We start from the raw sequence: 21209 nt of genomic DNA, 5'->3' as shown, positions 1-21209 counted from the left end.
GCAGCTAATGGCTTTGCAGGTCTCAATGACCGTTACATATCCTCCATTGCATGTTTAGTGTCAGTGTACTGAAATGTATTTGGAAGCTTGTTTGTATTGTATAGAGTCGTTGTTTATGGAAGTTCATCTTCTCTCTTCATGTTTGGAAATCTTCTTTCTTGATTCTTCATGTAATTTCATTTTTGGTGTTTTTAATTTTGTATTGTGTAGGTGCTGTGTAAGAGAGTTCTGTAGTATGAATGCATTGTGTTGTTGTGTCTGTGTCCAGTTGAGATATTTGTAGTGTGTTTGTTGAATAGAATTAATGTTGTATTTTGGAGACATATTTCTTCATGTGGGGTTCTTTTCTCTCTTGCTTCCTCATGTCATTTGTCTAAGTAGTGTGTAAAAAGAGTGTCACTGGGTATATATTTTCATATGTAGAGTGATCTAATGCTGTGTTGTGATCTGTATGTGTGAGTGGGATTTTTGTATAGCGTATATAGTGTTTTGTATAGACGTATTTCTTCATGAGACCAAATCTTCTTTCTGCATTCTTCATGTAGTGTTAATGTAAGTGGTTTGATATGTGGACTGTGAGTGTTGGAAAGGTGTTGCATTGCAGTTATCTGTAGAGAAATATACGTGGATGTATGGAGTATATGTGGTATAGCTTGTTCTGCCATTTTTATATTAGACATGTAGTTCAATATGTATCTGGTGATATAGAGTGGATTTATTCATTTATTGAACATTCTCAATAATTAACAGCTTGCATATCTGTTTCTGGAAACATGGTAACATTGTATTTTATCCACGCAGAGAGTTCATTGGCACACTTGTATACTGCAATAATAGGAATTCAAAAGTTTAGGTGTATTAGGTCTTTCCCATTTTCATTTGTAAACAAATATATGCCAGAATTGTACACATCATAAATGGTAATCCGTTTCAATAACAAGATGTCCGATACTTCAATCCATCCATGAACTTAGCGTATAGTAAGCTATATTCGTCATGCTTTATTAGTAACATATTTTCATCTGTGTCAGTTATTTACTGTATTCATCACAGTACGCAATTGAATATGTAAAATACTCTTGAAATAAACTCATGTTTGCTCATTTAGAGATCACTCAGTGGTAGCGTCATCACCTAATATGTATCAATTTTAAGATGCAGCTAATGGCTTTTTAGGTCTCAGTGACCATCACATATCCTCCACTGCATGTTTTTTGTCAGTGTACTGAAGTGTATTTGGAAGCTTTTTTGTGTTGTATAGAGTCGTTGCTTGTGGATGTTCATCTTCTTTCTTCATGTTTGGAAATCTTCTTTATTGATTCTTCGTGTAATTTCATTTTTGGTGTTTTTAATTTTGTATTGTGTAGGTGCTGTGTAAGACAGCTTTGTAGCATGAATGCATTGTGTTGTTGTGTTTGTGTCCAGTTGAGGTATTTGAAGTATGTTTGTTGAATAGTATTAATGTTGTATTTCGGAGACACGTTCCTTCATTTGTGGTTCTCTTCTCTCTCTTGATTCTTCATGTCATTTGTCTAAGTAGTGAGTAAAACGAGTGTCATTGTGTATATATTTGCATATGTAGAGTGATCTAATGCTGTGTTCTGATCTGTACGTGTGAATGGGGTTTTTGTATAGCGTATATACTGTTTTGTAGAGACGTATTTCTTCATGAGACCAAATCTTCTTTCTGCATTCTTCATGTAGTGTTAATGTAAGTGGTTTGATATGTGGACAGTGAGTGTTGGAAAGGTGTTGTATTGCAGTTATCTGTAGAGAAATATATGTGGATGTATGGAGGATATGTGGTATAGCTTGTTCTGCCATTTTCATATCGGACATGGAGTTTTATATGTATCTGGTGGTGTAGAGTGGATTTATTCAGTCATTGAACTTTCTCAATAATTTACAGCTTGCATATCTGTTCCTGGTAACATGGTAACAATGTATTTTCTCATTGCAGAGAATTTTCTGGCATACTTGTATACTGCAATAATAGGAATTCAAAAGTTTAGGTTTATTAGGCTTTTTCTCATTTTCATTTGTAAACAAATATATGCCAGAATTGTATACATCATAAATGGCAATCCATTTCAGTACGTATGGTAACATTGTATTTTATCCATGTAGAGAGTTTTTTGGAACCCTTGTATACTGCAATAATAGGAATTCAAATGTTTAGGTTTACTAGGTTTTTTCCCATTTTCATTTGTATACTAATATATGCCGGAATTGTATAGATCATAAATGGTATTCCGTTTCAATACCGAGGTGTCCGATACTTTAATCCATCCATAAACTTACCATATAGTGAGCTGTATTAGTCATGTTTTCTTAGTTATATTTTCATCTGTTTCAGTTATTTACTTTTTTTCGTCACAGTTCACAATTGCTTATGTCAATTACTCTCGAGCTAAATTCATGTTCGCTCATTTAGAGAGTACTCAGTGGCAGGTGTCATCACCTAATATGTATCAGTCTTAAGATGCAGCTAATGGCTTTGTAGGTCTCAGTGATCGTCACATATCCTCCATTGCATGTTTTGTGTCAGTGTATTGAAGTGTATTTGGAAGAATGTTTGTGTTGTATAGATTCTTTGTTTGTGAAAGTTTCTCTTCTCTCTTTATTTTTGGAAATCTTCTTTCTTGATTTTTCATGTAGTTTGATTTATGCAGTTTTTATTTTGTCTTGTGTAAATACTGTGTTGGAGAGTTCTGTCATGTGAATGCTTTGTGTTGTAGTGTCTGTGTCCAGTTGAGATATTTGAGGTGTGTTTGTTGAATAGTATTGATATTGTATTTTGGAGACATATTTCTTCATGTGCAATTCTCTTCTCTCTTGTTTCTCTATATCATTTGAGTGAGTATACAAAAAATGACTGTTATTTAGTTTATAATTTCTGATGTAGAGTGATACTATAGTTGTATTGCTGTCTGTTTGTGTGAGCGACTTTTTTTGTATAGAGTATATGTTTTTTTTTGTGACATATTGCTTGATGTGACAAAATCTTTTTCTTGCATTCTTCATGTATTGTTAATGTAAGTGGTTTAATATGTGCACTGTCATTGCTGAGAATATGTTGTATTGCAGTTTTCTGTAAAGTAATATATGAGTGTCTCAATGGGATAATGTGCCAACAGTTTTGGCAAATAATTTTGATTATGTTTACTGTGTAAATCTGCATTTTTTAGTTAGTAAAGTTATTAGCCTTACTTTATGCTAGTGAGCGGGTTTCATTTGAATGCAGCTTATATTAATGTAAGTGGATTAATAGTAATTCTAGAGCAGAGGATTGCTATGGTCTCTCAAATTATGGTATTAAGTACTTCAGATTATCGACTAAAATACTCAACAATATTGAAAATGAAAGTTATTATTCAGAATGTTTAACAATATTTGTAGTTAAACCAGTACATAAGTAAGGAGATACAGCATCACCAGGTAACTGTCGACCAATGTCGCTTATACCCATAATATGATAATTAATAGAATTCTGCTTGAATAAGCAGATGAATCAATATTTTGAACTTAATGATATACTCTCTTCCTCACAGTATAGTTTCAGATCTAGCCTTTCTACAGTCTAAGCAGTTGAGAGTATGGTAGCAAAAACATACAATTGTTCTGAAAATAACGATATCTGTGCAACATTGTTGGACCTTAGGAAAGCTTTTGATATGGTCTCCCACAATCTATCATAAAAAAACTACCACTAAGGAATGAGAGAGAATGCTCTATGCCTAATGCAGTCATACTTGGATAACAGAAAAAGGTTTGTTACGGTAAATAATCTGATGTCAGAATGTCTCCCAGTTGTAAAGGGGGTGCCTCAAGGATCTGTTCTTCGACCTTTCCTTTTCATTATTTACATAAATGATTGACCTGCAGTTGTATCGTGTATGCAGTGCTACATGCTGATGACACAACACTCACCACATGTGATACCAATCTTGAAAATGTGCAACACAGCATGGCAGTGGCAATGGAGAGGTGCATTACTTGGTTTGAGGCAAATGTACTGCAGAAGAATGATAGTAAAACTGAAGCTGTTGTATTCAACCTGAATGCTCCCAGTCATGGTAACAAAACAGTAAAATTATTAGGATTTCATATAGATCAAAAGCTCAGCTGGGATACTCACACAGGGAAGATATGTGGCAAATTGGCACGTACCATATATCTGCTGTGTCAGCTGAGGAGCAGTGTCAGCAAAGAACTTCTGTTGTATGCATATTTTGCATTCTTCTATTCACACCTGAGTTATGGAATACAATTATGGGGCAATTGCATAGTCTCAAAATTACGGTTTTAATGGCAAAAGAAAGCCATAAGGTGCATAGCAGAATTTAGCCCTTGTGAATCATGTCGAGATAAATGACAGTGCGTGGCCTGTATATTTACAACTTCCTTGTCTTCATTAAAGAGAATCTGAGAATCTGACTTGACTTAAGGAGAACAGTTCATGACCATAACATAAAAAGTGGACATACCATTAATATGCCATATGCTAGGTTTGCAAAGAGACACAACAGCTACACATCTTGGTCTTCTCTACTTCAACAAATTACCTGCAAATGCCTACACTGTGCCAGTGAATAAATTTAAAACTAGTCTTTCAAGGTGGATCAAAAGTAAAGTAATTAACTCTGCTCAAGAGTTCCTTGAGTATGTGGCAAATGACGCACTTTGCTTATGAGAATGAACTATAAATTAACTGCAAACTATACTTATGCCACACTGTGCAACTATTTTATTATTGTTTCATGTACTTATTGTTAATTATCTGTTGGATTATTTATTTGTCATTCACTGAACTATGTAGTTCATTTATCTTGTAATTGATCAATTAGGAAACTTCTTGTTGTTATTTACATTTGCACAAATATGTATTGCATCCGTCCTGGATTATTATATTGTAGTTAATAACATTTGTCATGTCGATGATTATTATTGTGTATACATTGATGACACCAATTGCATGTAAAAATGCTCAACGGTGGAATAAAACATTTGTATTTGTAGTTCACTAGCTTTGAATCTTGTGGCTGTGTTATGTCATAAATATGTACAAGAAATAAACATTGCCAAGGATACTTTCCTGGGGGGACTTCATAGCTGAGTTATGTATTCCAGTTTTATTATTAGGATCTTACCTTCGTTTTCATAATGTACGTTTGCACACTGTCTTCTGTCATGGAGATACGAACTTAAAAAATTTGCTGCTGCTCCTATTATGTGATAAGTTTCTAATGTGGATAAAATTATTCCATGATCACTGAATCAAAGGCCTTAGCCAGATGTAGAAAAGCTCCAATTACTTTGTTTTCTTATTTTCATTATCTCACATTCTGTTACATCCATTAGGACAAAATTGAATTACTTGTTTCAGATGAAATTATTTGTGCTGTTGATTCATCAATTTTCTTTGTATGCCTTACTAAAATCCTCTTTCATAATGTTTTACTAATATTACTGGATTCACTTATCTGTTCAGTGTAATATTGTGAATTTAGAATCTTCAGAGATATCTCAAGTTTCCTACATTTTATAAATAAGCTCTCCACCTTATGGACATCTTTTATGAAAACGTATAATGTAATCAGTCTCTCTGTCTAAATAAGATATAAATGATGAAGCACTACTTGTCCAGTGAAATTTCTCTGTTTGTACATTAAAGCTCAAATATTACTTTTGTAATTCATTTGCCTGAACCAGAGGGCTGATCAGTAAGACTTATATGATATTACGAATGTTATACTTAATCTCTTAAAATAACTTAACAACCACAACTTGTCATAGAGATCTAAAAACAGCAATGACAGTTCTGCATATGGGAAAATGTGATTTTATCATTTGCACATGTGGCTGGAAAATCCATTTGAACAAAACATTTAATTTTTGATGAATGGGCAATACATAATAATCTGTGATGTTGTCATTTTGGTCTTCAGATCAAAGACTGATTTAATGCATCTATGCACCTATCCCCAGTAGTCTGTCCTGTGCACATATCTGCATGGATACTCCTGCTACAGACCACCATCCCTCCACCCCCTCCCTCCCTGCATTTTCCGCAATTAGCACATTGACAATCCCTTGATGCATCAAGAGGTTCTGCATCAGTATATCTCTTTCTTTACTCTGGTTGTGCCATAAATTTCTTTTTACCTCAATTTGATTGAGTACATTCTCATTAGTTACATGATCTACCATACTAATCTTTAGCTTTCTCCTGTAGGTTTACGTTTTAAAAGCTGTTATTTTCTTCTTGTCTGAACCACTTATTATTAGAGTTTCACTTCTATACAAGGCTGCACTCCAGACAAATGTGCTCAGAAAAGATTTCCTAAGATTTAAATTTATACGATATTGTGGTGCTTCTGTTGTTATGAAGAACAATATAATGTTCCCTCAGAAATGCAAGTATGTCTCAAGGAAAACTTACAGCAGCAACTTCAGCCGTTATGAAATACGTGAAATTTATTTGATGTTGCAAATATGAACAACCACATGCATGAATGCATGTGTGTCCAAAGGACCAATGCATCATTCTTCTTAACAACACATGCATTGTAATATCGTATTTCTCTGCTGATAGCATTCACTGACTTTCAATTAAAATGTCCTCCCCTGTACAGGTATTACCACTACATGATATGTGTGTGAGTACAACATTCAGCACAAGATTGATGACATATGGAAGCTTGGATCTGGGTATGAGTCCTGCACAGGAAGCCAAAGTGGTTAAGATTACCACTTACATAATGCAGAAAATCCTTGCTTGGGTTCCAGTCCACAATAGATTTCATTGTTGACATTCCTTATACAGCTAATGGTTGTTTGTAATCACATCTGTGAGTACATTTCATGTATTTAAATTTTTATTCTACATTAACAAATGTATCTTTTTTCAGACATCCTATGTTGGTTTTGCTGATTTGCATTTTATATCCTCTGATTGGCCATTGTCATTTATTTGTTGCTGAAGTAACACACTTTACTTCTACTTTTAGTTTTAATTCCTTTTCTAACTCCCTCAGCAGCACCTGATTTAATTCTAACACATTTAAGTGCCCTTATTTTACTGTTGTTCATGTGGATCTTGTAACATCTTTTCAATTCATGCTATTCAACTATTCATCAGTCATTTTTCCTGTGACAGAATTAGAGTGCCGTCTGCAGATGTCTGGATTTTAAATTCTTCAGCCTCAACTTAATTTCACTTTATAGATTTTTTTTTCGTTTCCTTTACTGCTTGCTCATTGTATATGCCCAATATTCAAATAAAGAACTAAAGAAGATGGAACACACCAAACAGCAACCAAGCTCTATAAGAAACTACCTTGTGACGTTAAAACGAGAAAAGATACTTCAGAGTGGACTGAACAGATGCATGACAACTACTATCTGCTGTGATGAAAATTATCTGTGCATATGTAAACTTGTTTGCAATTTTTTTTGTACTTAGTGTCATATTTAATATACATGATTAACTTTGGCTGCTTTGAATGTCTGTAGTAAGTTCCAGAAATGTGACCTGTCCAATACTATAATGTACTTGATGTACAAAAAGATTAAAAGAATCAATAAACTACTTAACTTTGGTTGCTAACTTGAGATTTTCATTTTCTCTAAGAAGAGGTATAATATGTTGAATACACACTCTCTGTTCTCATATTTTTTTCACAGCAGGCCATGTGGTTGTAATTTTGTTTTCAGAGATTGGAATACGTCATTTTAGCCTGTCACAATTATGTCCTTTCATACTTTGAGGTATTCTCTGTACTATAATTGTAACTGGGGTGTAGCTGTCTTCCAGATTACATATAGTTCATATTTTTCTTATTTGAGATTTAGCATAAATGGCCTCTTGATCAATCTGCCAAGAATTCCTCTACTAGAAATCATCAAAGATATACCACCTTAAGAAACACCTCATCCCTACCTTCCTGGTACTCTAAGGGTCAAGTAGTATCAGAATTAAGGTACATCAACATCAAAGGGACAAATCACTAAACCTTATGATTAACATTCCACGTTTAGTTAATAATTTCCTACTACTGCGGGAATCTTCTTTGAGCAGCAATATTTCTGAACAATCTAAAGGTTGAAAGAAAGTGAACACTTCCTAAAAGTAATTACAGGAATTTGACCCTGGGTAAGTTGAGCTCCACTGTCAATATTAGCTGAGTATAAGCTTGATAAGTCACCTCTTCCATATTGTCATAGTAGGCTGTGTTTGTTGTGACTTCAGTTAGGAAAAATTGAGGTGTGTAGTGTGAGAGGGAGCCATGCCTCAAAAAATGAAAAACTGGCCTTTGGCTCTTTTCAATATTTGTTGACACCTTGCATCTATCCTTTGAACTAGAACCACGTAGCACAGCTGCTGCCCTTTCTGCAGCAGTTGTCCTAAATCCTTGAATGTATCATTTTGAATGAGATGAAGGGCTGTGCTACATAACGATGTTGTCTACTGTGTGAGCTGCAGATGTACCAACATAGAACTGTTACAGATTGGTTTATCACTTATATGGGAATAACATATTGTTCCAAAATATAATTGTTGCTTCTATATCCATCTTCTTTTTCAATTTTAAACTTAATTTGCATTTTGTCTCTTCATTGCAATGAACATGGTATGTCATTCTTCTGTGTATGTAAGTTGCACTTCTGGTAACAATGTTTTACAATAGTGAGAGAAATATGGATCATTGAGTATCAGAAAATGTTGAAAAGGTGGTAAAAATGCAATCATAATCTGCATAAATGAATGACAGCAGATGTGAAGGGGAAAGAAGCAGTGGAGATGAATATGTGAGTGATAAAACCAGTAACTAAGTAACAGTAAAGCAATAAGGACCTGGATGTGACTGAAAAAAAAATCAGATGGATCTAACTTCAGCTGGAGCAGCTATTTAATGTTACATGAAGTTTCTGAAACATAATTATTTTGTGAGTTTTACAAGCTGCAGGACTAAAATATTCAGAATAAAAATCTCAGAGGCCTTGCTGAGCATAAGGGCTACTGTAGGAGCTACACTAAAAAAACATGATGTAGGAGTGTTCAGAAGAAAGCTGTCATTTGCTTACAGGGGAACATTGGTGACTGTAACAAAACACAATGTATGTTTTAGAAACATTTTGAGCAATTTTTGCACCATCACAGAAAAGGGCATCAACAGCTAGAGGGACAGGAAAGTGTTTAATGTTCATAAAGATTAATTAGGGACGAAAATACTGATGAAATTAAAACATCATACTCCGCATGCCATGTATAGATAAGATGTAGAAAACCTACCAGGTTGGATACTGTTCAAGGCTATATTTTAAAGTTGCAGAAATACAGATTCCATTATTCATGGAAAGACAATACAGGTTAGGCGTACGTTTCTGTGTCATCAGTCTTCTGACTGATTCAATATGGCCCACCATGAATTCTTCTCCTTTACCAACCTCTTCATCTTAGAGTATCATTTGCTACCTACATCCTCAGTTATTTTCTGGATGTCCCACTCTCTGTTTTCTTGTAGAGTTTTTACTCTCTACAGCTCCCTCTAGTACCATTGAAGTTATTTCCTGCTGGCTTAATGACGTTCTATCATCATGTACCTCCTTCTTGTCAGGGTATTACATATATTCCTATCCTCATCAATTTTATGGAGAACCCCCTCGTTCCTTACCTTATGAGTACACTTCAGTGTACATTGTAAATGTGAAATGCACCATTTCTATGGAGGAGAATTCCTACAAACATGAGTTTTATGTGTAAAATATTGAGCATATAATAAAATTTTCAGTGCAAAGTTTTTATAAGCTTCAAGTTACCACATACAGACACATGCAAAACTTATGATGAGTACAGTGCTACTCCAAACAATGATATACCTTTGGATGTCAGGCTACATCAACTTTGATCTGACAAAGCATATGCTCTGTTGATGTAAAACACAAAGGCTTGTTCCAGTAATGATTGTGACTGCTCTGTAATCACTTATGATTTACAATAATCACTGCTGAGACCTAAAATTCAAAGAGAGACATTGTGCTACATAAGACAGGTAGTGGGTATGCAACTTGGCTTCTACATATGCAACTCCATTTCAGGTATTATGTGCTTGTGGCCAGATGATATTGCGTCATGCAGTTCATCAGAAAATGCATCATGCATCATAAAAGTGCAGAGTGATCCCTCAAATATTCATTATAAAAGAAAGTTGATTTTTTTTTCAGATCCTCCCCTGGACAAAAAACAAAATGCAATACCATGTTTGATGTGTACTCTCATTTTCAAAGGACTCTATGACACCATTCATCATTATTTCCTTGTTCTTGGATGTACCTGTTTATGCACTGGCCAAGATTCTGACACAATAAAAAAGAAAATCTGAGAAACAGATCATATATACACAGCTGACCAGTGGTGTGAATTTGTGAAAAATGCTAGAGTCATAAACCCATTTAAGGTCATTCCAAGAACAACAGAAAATTTCAGGAATTTTCAGTAGCTGAACAATAAAATAGTTAGGAGTTGTGTTGTAGGAAATGGTGTTACCGTTAACAGTAGGAAAATTGGTGCTCTAAAATTTGGTAGACAATGGAAGAGTGACATGGGCTGGAACTCTTCAAAAAAGTGCCAGGTCATCGCTCCAAAACCAGAATAGACCCAGTGGCTGATTATCCTTATATGACTTAACTTCTTGAGGAAATATTTTTTCCACACAGAAGACCTGATCAACCCTGAAGTTAAAAGACCTTGTTCCACTAATTCCATACATTTCTCTAGTTCTTCTTGGAGTTTAATGAAATCGCTTTTTTGTTGAAATGGAAGCCTGATAACACGATTTACAGTTGGCCAACAGTATATCAACCAGGATAAAACTTTTTGATATGTGTGTATAACTTTTTTTTTTAAATTGGTGTATTTGTTGTGGCATACAGTGTTGTAATCATTCCTATTTACATTAAACTTTAAATTTTTTCCTTTTGCACAAAGTATGTGACAAAAAGTTAAGAAGGAAAAAGTTAACCCTTTATTGTACAAATAAGATCTTAATACAATGTTTTAGAAAACCCTATTTATTTCCATTTCTTCTCAAAGTAACATAGTTCCCTCTCTCACTAGACTCCTCACTTCACAGAGTATTTCTGAAATGTTTACTTTTTCAGTAACCATCTGCACTCTTATCAAGTCTTATGTTAATTCACCTTATGGTATTGTGATTGGTCATAATATTGGAAAACCTATACACACATTTATTATGTGTTTACCTTGTTTTATAATTTTCATTCAGTCTTGGAGTACACACACCCTAGATGACTTTGACCAGCAACTTTGCTGTGCATTGACTATTAATCTTTGTTATTATTGATACTGAACTTTAAATGAAATAAAGACAAATTTAAACATACACAGGTAGTGAATTGTGAGGAATGACAAGCTAGTAAGTAGCATATCAACATTACAGGGTCAGGAGTGGAATCATCAACAATGAGCTTGATATGACTCATTTCATAGCTGCAGCTATAATAGCGAAGATGTCTATGATGCATTAAACTCTAGCTTCCCTAAGTTTAGCTGCATATGGCCATGGGAACAGTTATTAGGTAATTATCTTCTCAAGCAAAGACAAAGGGAGTGGAGGAGGCAGTGATGAAGTGGGACTTTGTGATTGAGTCACTAAATTTACGTAAAAAAAAAACTGCAGTGACTTTGTGTGTGTGTGTGTGTGTGTGTGTGTGTGTGTGTGTGTGTGTGTGTGTGTGTGTGTACCTAATTATAGAAGGTTAGATAACAGTGTGTCTCTTTACAGTGGTGTTTTTGATTGCTGAGATTTAGTGAAAAACCAACTTTCGCACATGTGAAGAAGGCATGTGCTTTGTTAAATATGACACAGTGTACATCAGTGTTTGATGGAGGCTAGACATGTAAATACGGCCAACCACTGAATACAAAAGTACAGGCTTCATTTACTAAACAATACCAAAGTTGTAAAATACATCAACACTGCAGCATTACATTGGGTCAATGCAAATTTTTATCATTGATTTGGGTATGAGACCATCTACAGGAAATGTCTATTGCATCAGCAGAGAAAGAGAATAAGTGTCCTGTAGCTATAATAAGAAATTAAACACACTAAATGTGATACTGACCTTTTGGGAAGAACTGACCTGTTAGCTTGGCTGCCTCCTGTGGTACAGTTGCTCACAGTTAGCAGACGTGGAGCCCTAACCTGCCTGTTTCACAGCTGCAACAAAAAGAAGCTGATGCACAATAATAATATTGCTGTCTCTTCTTAAAACATTCTGAAATAAAAAATATAAATGATTACAACTGTCACATTGATAATTCACTTTATATAATTATATAGAATGAAATACAGAAAGTCATTTCTGTTGCAAGAATGTGTAATAAATTAATCATGAATTGTTATTTAGGAATGATACTATTGATATTGCCAAATAACTGAACCATGAAATACCAAATACCTTTGAAAATGTAGCTTCAATTTTGTTGATGAACACGTATGAGTATATGTGTGACATGGAGTTTGGGTCAGTATGCACTACAATATTGTGCTTTGTGTGACTAAAATTTGGAATGGCTTCTGCTATCACAAATCTTACAACTGTGAAAACTAAACAGTCAATTTTGTCTGTGTAAGAAAGCAAACCCTTTAACCTCCAGACATTTTTGTGTAATGTACAGAGAAAATGTTAGGAGTGATAGCATTGTCAATCAATAGTGCTGATTATTTCAAAGCTGCTCACTTCATAGTAGATTACAATTACCATTTTTGGGACAGGAAAAGCATATTTATGGAGTGAATCACAATGATCATTTCAACAGTGCACAGTGAAATATTGTAGAAGTTACAAATACCAGTTCAAAGCATGTCACATGGCCTATTAAGTCCTTGCATGGTTTTGCTGTGTAATAATTTTTGTTCACATAATGCCACAATAAATGAAATAAAGCTTGATAAGAATGAATAGATGTTGTTGGGCATCTTCTGTACACCCTTAACCCTTTAACTGCTCCGGTCGTGTTAATGCACATGCCTTTGTACCTGTCCCTGCGCGCTCTGAATGTGTTTATGCACACCAACAGTCCTACCTGGTACTCTGAACGTGTCTACATGTAAACATGTTCAGAGTACAAGATAGAAGAACTTGTGGCTCGTGTAAACACTTTCGGAGCACACAGGACAGGTACAAAGGCACGGGCGTTAACACATCCAGAGCAGTTAAAGGTTTAATTTGGCAACCAGTGATTACTACTTCTTCCACTGTACATGGAAAAAAGTAGCTTTTGTCACAACATTTTAGTAATGGTCAGGACATTTAAGACATCACTGAATAACGGTTCAATTGATCAGTGGTGTAGCTCTGTGATGTTGGGACACAGAGGATTTTTGACATTGTGAGGTGTTCTTTTACACTGCACTAAATGGTGATAGGAAGCAGTTTAAGGTTGTAAATTTAATACATATCTAGTGAAGATTCTATATATGTGTTAGTGTTTTCTTAATAACCAAATAGAACTTAGACACAACCAAGTACAAAATACACAGTTGTGGAACTAAATTACAGCTGGAAGAACCTGTACAAGATACAGAAATTGCCCAAGACACACTCTCCTAGTAGGCAGATGACCTGGTTATTAAGACCATATCAGATTCAAAATGAGAATAAATTTTATTTATGTGGATGGTAGCTTCAGGAAATTTATTTTTAACTGACATATTTTGAGTTCCATGAGCCAGTAGGCTCAGGTAGAACAGAATGTTAGAGATATCGTCAGTGAAGAATACTACACGGTTCATTTGGACAAGTGTAACAGAGGTAATCAGCAGTGATTTTGAAGACACACAATTGTCATTTGTCTGCAGTTTTTAAGGAAAGCCATGTAAAATTAAATATGAATGGCCAGTTAGCAATTTATATTGTCCTCCTCATTACTGTTCTTCCTTGCAGGTCTTTTTCTGTTCTGTTCCATCTTTTACCTGTCAAGGCATATTTTATTGTTATGCAAATTTAAGGTGGAGCAAGGTGAAAGGAAAGGGAAGGGGAGGAACTGATGATATCAGCAGCATCAGGACTTTATGCAGAATCAGCAGCAATGAGCGAAAATGTGTGGGAGACTGGGACTCAAAGGTGCCATCTATCTGTAGTCCCTGTTCGTGTCCTTGGCGCTCACTAAGTTTAAATTCCCACAAGAGGTCAAACATAAATGTGCATTCTCACCAAAGATTGTGGTTAATATCCTACCTCCTGTGCAAAATTAGTGAGTCTGGAGGACATGAACAGGGACTGCAGATACAAGATGCTGGGTGCGAATGAGTTTGCCAGGGAATGTAGCAAGATAGTCCATGCATTTGTGATGAACACTGTGTCTGGTGTGTTGCAGTGCTTAATGCCACTGCATAGTAAGCAGGAGGTCCTGGGTTCAATGTACAGTCCAACACACATTTTCATACATCACTGAAATTCCACATTAAGTCCCAATGCAGCCACTATCTGTATTTCCTCCTGTTCCCTTTCCTTTCAACCCCCTCCACCATCAGTATACATAATAAGTATCACAACCACAGATTCTGCACGGTGTCTACTCTTTCAGACATGTCCTGAAGAACAGATACCACACATCCGTATAAAATTATTTTATTGTGGTTTCTTTCACTGCTTCTATTCTACTTTCCACCCTTATACATTTACTTTTACTTTTGGTGACTGATCGTTTTTGTACGTCATTCTTATTTCCAGTTTCCTTGTCTCCCTTGCATTTAGAATTGACAATATCATTTGGCAATTTTGCATTCAGAAGCTTAGCAGAAGTTGCAAAACTTAGCCAACCTAGAATTTCGTAACATTCTCGAATTTTTTTCACTACTGGTACTTTATTTTAGACCATGTGTGGTTTTTTTTACATGCTTTTATAGTGAAGAGACTCATTAGGACCAAACTGGGAGGTGGCAGGTATCAAAATTATGACAATATCGCACTGAAACTTATGTTCTCTCCAATGGTTAGTAAGGAGGTGAGCAGTTGGAAAGCAAATGAAAAGTGTAATATTCGCCTAGAACCATTGAAAATTGCTCCTGTTCAGAGTCATTAGGGCACTAGACTGTACTAAGCAATCATAAGGAAGAAGGGAGCATCAAAGTAAATTATTGTCGGTTCTATAGAGAATTTATTTATTTATTTATTTTGATCCAACATCAACTGATTACCAAAAAAGGTTTTTTTTGTTCCAGTCTTCTGGATAAGTTAGAGCCTTACTTACTAGGGTTATATATTATTGTCTGGCACTTTTATCTACACAACTTTTTCTAAATGTAGTTGAGAGAACAGAGTTACATACAGGGTGTTTCAAAAATGACCGGTATATTTGAAACGGCAATAAAAACTAAACGAGCAGCGATAGAAATACACCGTTTGTTGCAATATGCTTGGGACAACAGTACATTTTCAGGCAGACAAACTTTCGAAATTACAGTAGTTACAATTTTCAACAACAGATGGCGCTGCAAGTGATGTGAAAGATACAGAAGACAATGCAGTCTGTGGGTGCGCCATTCTGTACGTCGTCTTTCTGCTGTAAGCGTGTGCTGTTCACAACGTGCAAGTGTGCTGTAGACAACATGGTTTATTCCTTAGAACAGAGGATTTTTCTGGTGTTGGAATTCCACCACCTAGAACACAGTGTTGTTGCAACAAGACGAAGTTTTCAACGGATGTTTAATGTAACCAAAGGACCAAAAAGCGATACAATAAAGGATCTGTTTGAAAAATTTCAACGGCTGGGAATGTGACGGATGAACGTGCTGGAAAGGTAGGGCGACTGCGTATGGCAATCACAGAGGGCAACGCGCAGCTAGTGCAGCAGGTGATCCAACAGCTGCCTCGGGTTTCCGTTCGCCGTGTTGTAGCTGCGGTCCAAATGACGCCAACGTCCATGTATCATCTCATGCACCATAGTTTACACCTCTATCCATACAAAATTCAAATGCGGCAACCCCTCAGTGCCGCTACCATTGCTGCACGAGAGACATCCGCTAACAATATAGTGCACAGGATTGATGACGGCGATATGCATGTGGGCAGCATTTGGTTTACTGACGAAGCTTATTTTTACCTGGACGGCTTCATCAATAAACAGAACTGGCACATATGGGGAACTGAAAAGCCCCATGTTGCAGTCCCATCGTCCCTGCATCCTCAAAAAGTACTGGTCTGGGCCGCCATTTCTTCCAAAGGAATCATTGGCCCATTTTTCAGATCCAAAACGATTACTGCATCACGCTATCTGGACATTCTTCGTGAATTTGTGGCGGTACAAACTGCCTTAGACGACACTGCGAACACCTCATGGTTTATGCAAGATGGTGCCCGGCCACATCGCATGGCTGACGTCTTTAATTTCCTGAACGAATATTTCGATGATCGTGTGATTGCTTTGGGCTATCAGAAACATACAGGAGGCGGCGTGGTTTGGCCTCCCTATTCGCCAGACATGAACCCTGTGACTTCTTTCTGTGGGGACACTCGAAAGACCAGGTGTACCGCCAGAATCCAGAAACAATTGAACAGCTGAAGCAGTACATCTCATCTGCATGTGAAGCCATTCCGCCAGACACGTTGTCAAAGGTTGCGGGTAATTTCAATCAGAGACTACGCCATATTATGGCTGCGCATGGTGGATATGTGGTAAATATCGTACTATAGAGTTTCCCAGACCGCAGCGCCATCTGTTGTTGAAAATTGTAACTACTGTATTTTCGAAAGTTTGTCTGCCTGAAAATGTACTGTTGTCCCAAGCATATTGCAACAAACGGTGTATTTCTATCGCTGCTTGTTTAGATTTTATTGCCGTTTCAAATATACCGCTCATTTTTGAAACACCCTGTATATAGACTATACATAAAAAATTGTTATTGCCACACTTAGATTAAGGAATTTACAGGTTGTGACACAGTATTCAGATCTGAGATCAAATATTTACAGTTTGTGGCACTGTCTAAGATCTGAGATTACATATTTTTTGAGACAGATGGTCTTCCATCATACAAGTTTACTAAATCTAGAAACTCATCTATTGAATATACAGGATTGTTTGGGCACCATAATTTTAATTTCATTTTTAGTTTTGTAATGGGCAATTTGGAGATATTAGGATGGAAGCAATTCAATAGTCTTATGCCTGCATAGTTAGGGCTTTTCTCAGTGTTGTTCTATGGCCGGCCGGTGTGGCCGTGCGGTTAAAGGCGCTTCAGTCTGGAACCGCGTGACCGCTACGGTCGCAGGTTCGAATCCTGCCTCGGGCATGGATGTGTGTGATGTCCTTAGGTTAGTTAGGTTTAAGTAGTTCTAAGTTCTAGGGGACTGATGACCACAGATGTTAAGTCCCATAGTGCTCAGAGCCATTTTTTTTTGTTGTTCTATGAGAGATGATGTGGGGTCTCTCTCTACCTCTAGTGTTGTGATCGTGTATTTCTTTATTATGTGTTTTGTTACTATTTACTGCCACAATGATTATCTTCAGCACATACAGGTTATGCACAGTTAGTATTTTAAATTCTTTAAACAAATTTCTGCAGTACTCCCTGGCACATTTCTTTCCCATAATTCTCGTGCCTTCTTTTGTAAGTTAAGTAGACTTTCCATACTACCTTTACTGCTGGATCCCCATACCTCTATCCCATAGCTTAGATGGGATTCAAATAGTGCAAAATATATTTGCCTCAGAGTGGTGATGTTACAAATAGGTGTCAGTTTTCTTAGGATATATGTGGTAGTACTTAGCTTTTTGCAAATATGATTCACATGATCAGACCAGTTTAACTCTGTATCAAGTGTCAAGCCAAGAAATTTGGTCGAGTATTGTTTTTTAATGTATTCATCACCCATTAAGATTTGGTTTTCATGAGTTTTTTGCATCCCAAGATCAAATTCAATATAGACAGATATATTTGTGTTTAATTCTAGTTTGTTTTCATTAAAATACTGCAGAATTAAACCTGCTGCAGTATTGTATTCCACTTTGAGCTGTGAATAGCTTGGATTGCAGCATATTAACGTGGTATCATCTGCATATAAAATAGCTGTTGCATGGTTTGTTATGGACTGAATTTCATTAACATAAATAATAAAAAGAAGTGGTCCTAATATTGAACCCTGTGAAATACCAAAATTTATGTTGGTGGAGATTGATTTGTATGCTCCCTCTATAGTGCTAATAGACACAAACTGCTTCCTATTTGTCAAGTAGGACCTCATCAGGTTATGGGCTGTGCCTCGAATGCCATAGTTTCACAGTTTGTCCAGCAATATGGTCGTATCAACACAGTCAAATGCTTTTTGTAAGTCCAGAAAGATGCCACATACATGTTCTTTATAATCTATTGCTTGAGTGACACCTTCGATTAAGTTGGATGCTGCTGTAATGGTGGACGACCCCTTGACAAACTCATACTGTGCCTTAGAAATCACTTTTTTACATACCAGGAAGTTCCAGATTCTTATGTATATTACTTTCTCAAAGACTTTGGATATTATTGGAAGAACAGAAATGGGTCGAAAGTTTTCTACTAGATTCCTGTTTCCTTTTTTAAAAATAGGCACAACTCAAGCAATTTTCAACTCATCTGGAAATAGACCATCGTCCATATGAGAGTTAATAACTGTTGATAAAGGTGATGCAATTTTATGTATACATTTCTTAAGAGTGTCCAGACTAAGACCATCATATCATGCTGCATGGGAATTCTTTAAGCTACTCACTATTTTAATTATTTCTTCTTTACTTGTTGGCATCAAAAATATACTTCCTGACACTGGTGTTCCTCTGAATTTGTATTTATGATTTTTAAGCTGATTGTTTATGCTGGAGCCAACAGAGGCAAAGTAATTGTTAAATATATCTGCTATCTTATTCTGATCAGTTTCTATTGTGCCGTTTATCAGCAAGTGATTTTCAGTTCTATGTTTCTCAGATTTGCCTATTTCTCTATTTGCTAGTGACCATGATGTTTTGGAGATATTATTTGAGCTCTGAATGACACTTTCAAAATGTTTCTGTTTTTCCGAAATTAGGAGGTCTACATAGTATTTCTGATACTTTTTGAACTCTTCTTTTAATTTTTTATTCCTCAAGTCATTTAACATAGCATACTCATACCATCTTAGTTTTTCTCTAGCCTCAGTGACTGAACTTGATATCCAGTTTCGGGTTACAACGTGTGATTGAATTCTCCTTTTTATAAATGGGCAGGCTTGGTTTAATAATGTAGAATAGTTCACTTGAGAATTTGCCTAACTATGAAGTGTCATTAGAACACTGTTCCAATCCACATTCCTTAGCATATTATTCAAATGAGTTATTTTTGGTCTGTATTCATCCTAATATATCTATAGCAACTGTGTGTAGGAAACTTTTTTATTTACACTCTTAGTTCTACTGCATGGTGGTCTGCAAAGCACTTATAATAACAGAAGATGTAAGATCGTAAAGACGAATACCAGTGATTATGTTATCTATTGCAGACTGGCATGTTTCAGTCTCCCTGGTTGCAGTGTTTATCAGGTATCTTACATTATATTCAAGCAGAGTATTCTTGAATTGTCTTGTGTGTAACTTATCTTCTAATACATTTATGTTTACACACTAGACAATTCAAGAATACTCTGCTTGAATATAATGTAAGATACCTGATAAACACTGCAACCAGGGAGACTGAAACATGCCAGTCTGCAATAGATAACATAATCACTGGTATTCGTCTTTACAATCTTACATCTTCTGTTATTATAAGTGCTTTGTCAGGCCACCATGCAGTAGAACTAAGAGTGCACATAAAAAAGTTTCCTACACACAGTTGCTATAGATATATTAGGATGAATACAGACCAAAATATAACTCATTTGAATAATCTCATCTTCTAATACATTTATGTTCCCCCCCTCCCTCCCCCCTCCATGAACCATGGACCTTACTGTTGGTGGGGAGGCTTGCATGCATGCCTCAACGATACAGATAGCCGTACCGTAGGTGCAATCACAACGGAGGGGTATCTGTTGAGAGGCCAGACAAACGTGTGGTTCCTGAAAAGGGGCAGCAGTCTTTTCAGTAGTTGCAGGGGCAACTGTCTGGATGATTGACTGATCTGGCCTTGTAACATTAACCAAAATGGCCTTGCTGTGCTGGTACTGCGAACGGCTGAAAGCAAGGGGAAACTACAGCTGTAATTTTTCCCGAGGGCATGCAGCTTTACTGTATGATTAAATGATGATGGTGTCTTCTTGGGTAAAATATTACGGAGGTAAAATAGTCCCCCATTCAGATCTCCGGGCGGACACTACTCAGGAGGACGTCGTTATCAGGAGAAAGAAAACTGGCGTTCTACGGATCGGAGCATGGAATGTCAGATCCCTTAATCGGTCAGGTAGGTTAGAAAATTTAAAAAGGGAAATGGATAGGTTAAAGTTAGATATAGTGGGAACTAGTGAAGTTCGGTGGCAGGAGGAACAAGACTTCTGGTCAGGTGAATACAGGGTTATAAATACAAAATCAAATAGGGGTATGGCAGGAGTGGGTTTAATAATGAATAAAAATATAGGTGACAAGTAAGCTACTACAAACAGCATAGTGAACGCATTATTGTGGCCATGATAGACACGAAGCCCACACCTACTACAGTAGTACAAGTTTATATGCCAACTAGCTCAGCAGATGACGAAGAAATTGATGAAATGTATGATGAGATAAAAGAAATTATTCGGGTAGTGAAGGGAGATGAAAATTTAATAGTCATGGGTGACTGGAATTCATCAGTAGGAAAAGGGAGAGAAGGAAACATAGTAGGTGAATATGGATTAGGGCTAAAAAATGAAAGAGGAAGCCGCCTGGTAGAATTCTGTGCAGAGCATAACTTAATCATAGCTAATACTTCGCTTAAGAATCATAACAGAAGATTGTGTACATGGAGGAACCCTGGAGATACTAAAAGGTATCAGATAGATTATATAATGGTAAGACAGAGATTTAGGAACCAGGTTTTAAATTGTAAGACATTTCCAGGGGCAGATGTGGACTCTGACCACAATCTATTGGTTATGAACTGTAGATTAAAACTAAAGAAACTGCAAAAAGGGGAATTTAAGGAGATGGGACCTGGATAAACTGACTAAACCAGAGGTTGTACAGAGTTTCA

This window comes from Schistocerca serialis, chromosome 1, assembly GCF_023864345.2.
Source record: "Schistocerca serialis cubense isolate TAMUIC-IGC-003099 chromosome 1, iqSchSeri2.2, whole genome shotgun sequence".
In the NCBI taxonomy this organism is placed as follows: domain Eukaryota; kingdom Metazoa; phylum Arthropoda; class Insecta; order Orthoptera; family Acrididae; genus Schistocerca; species Schistocerca serialis.
Note: the sequence above shows the minus strand (reverse complement) of the source record.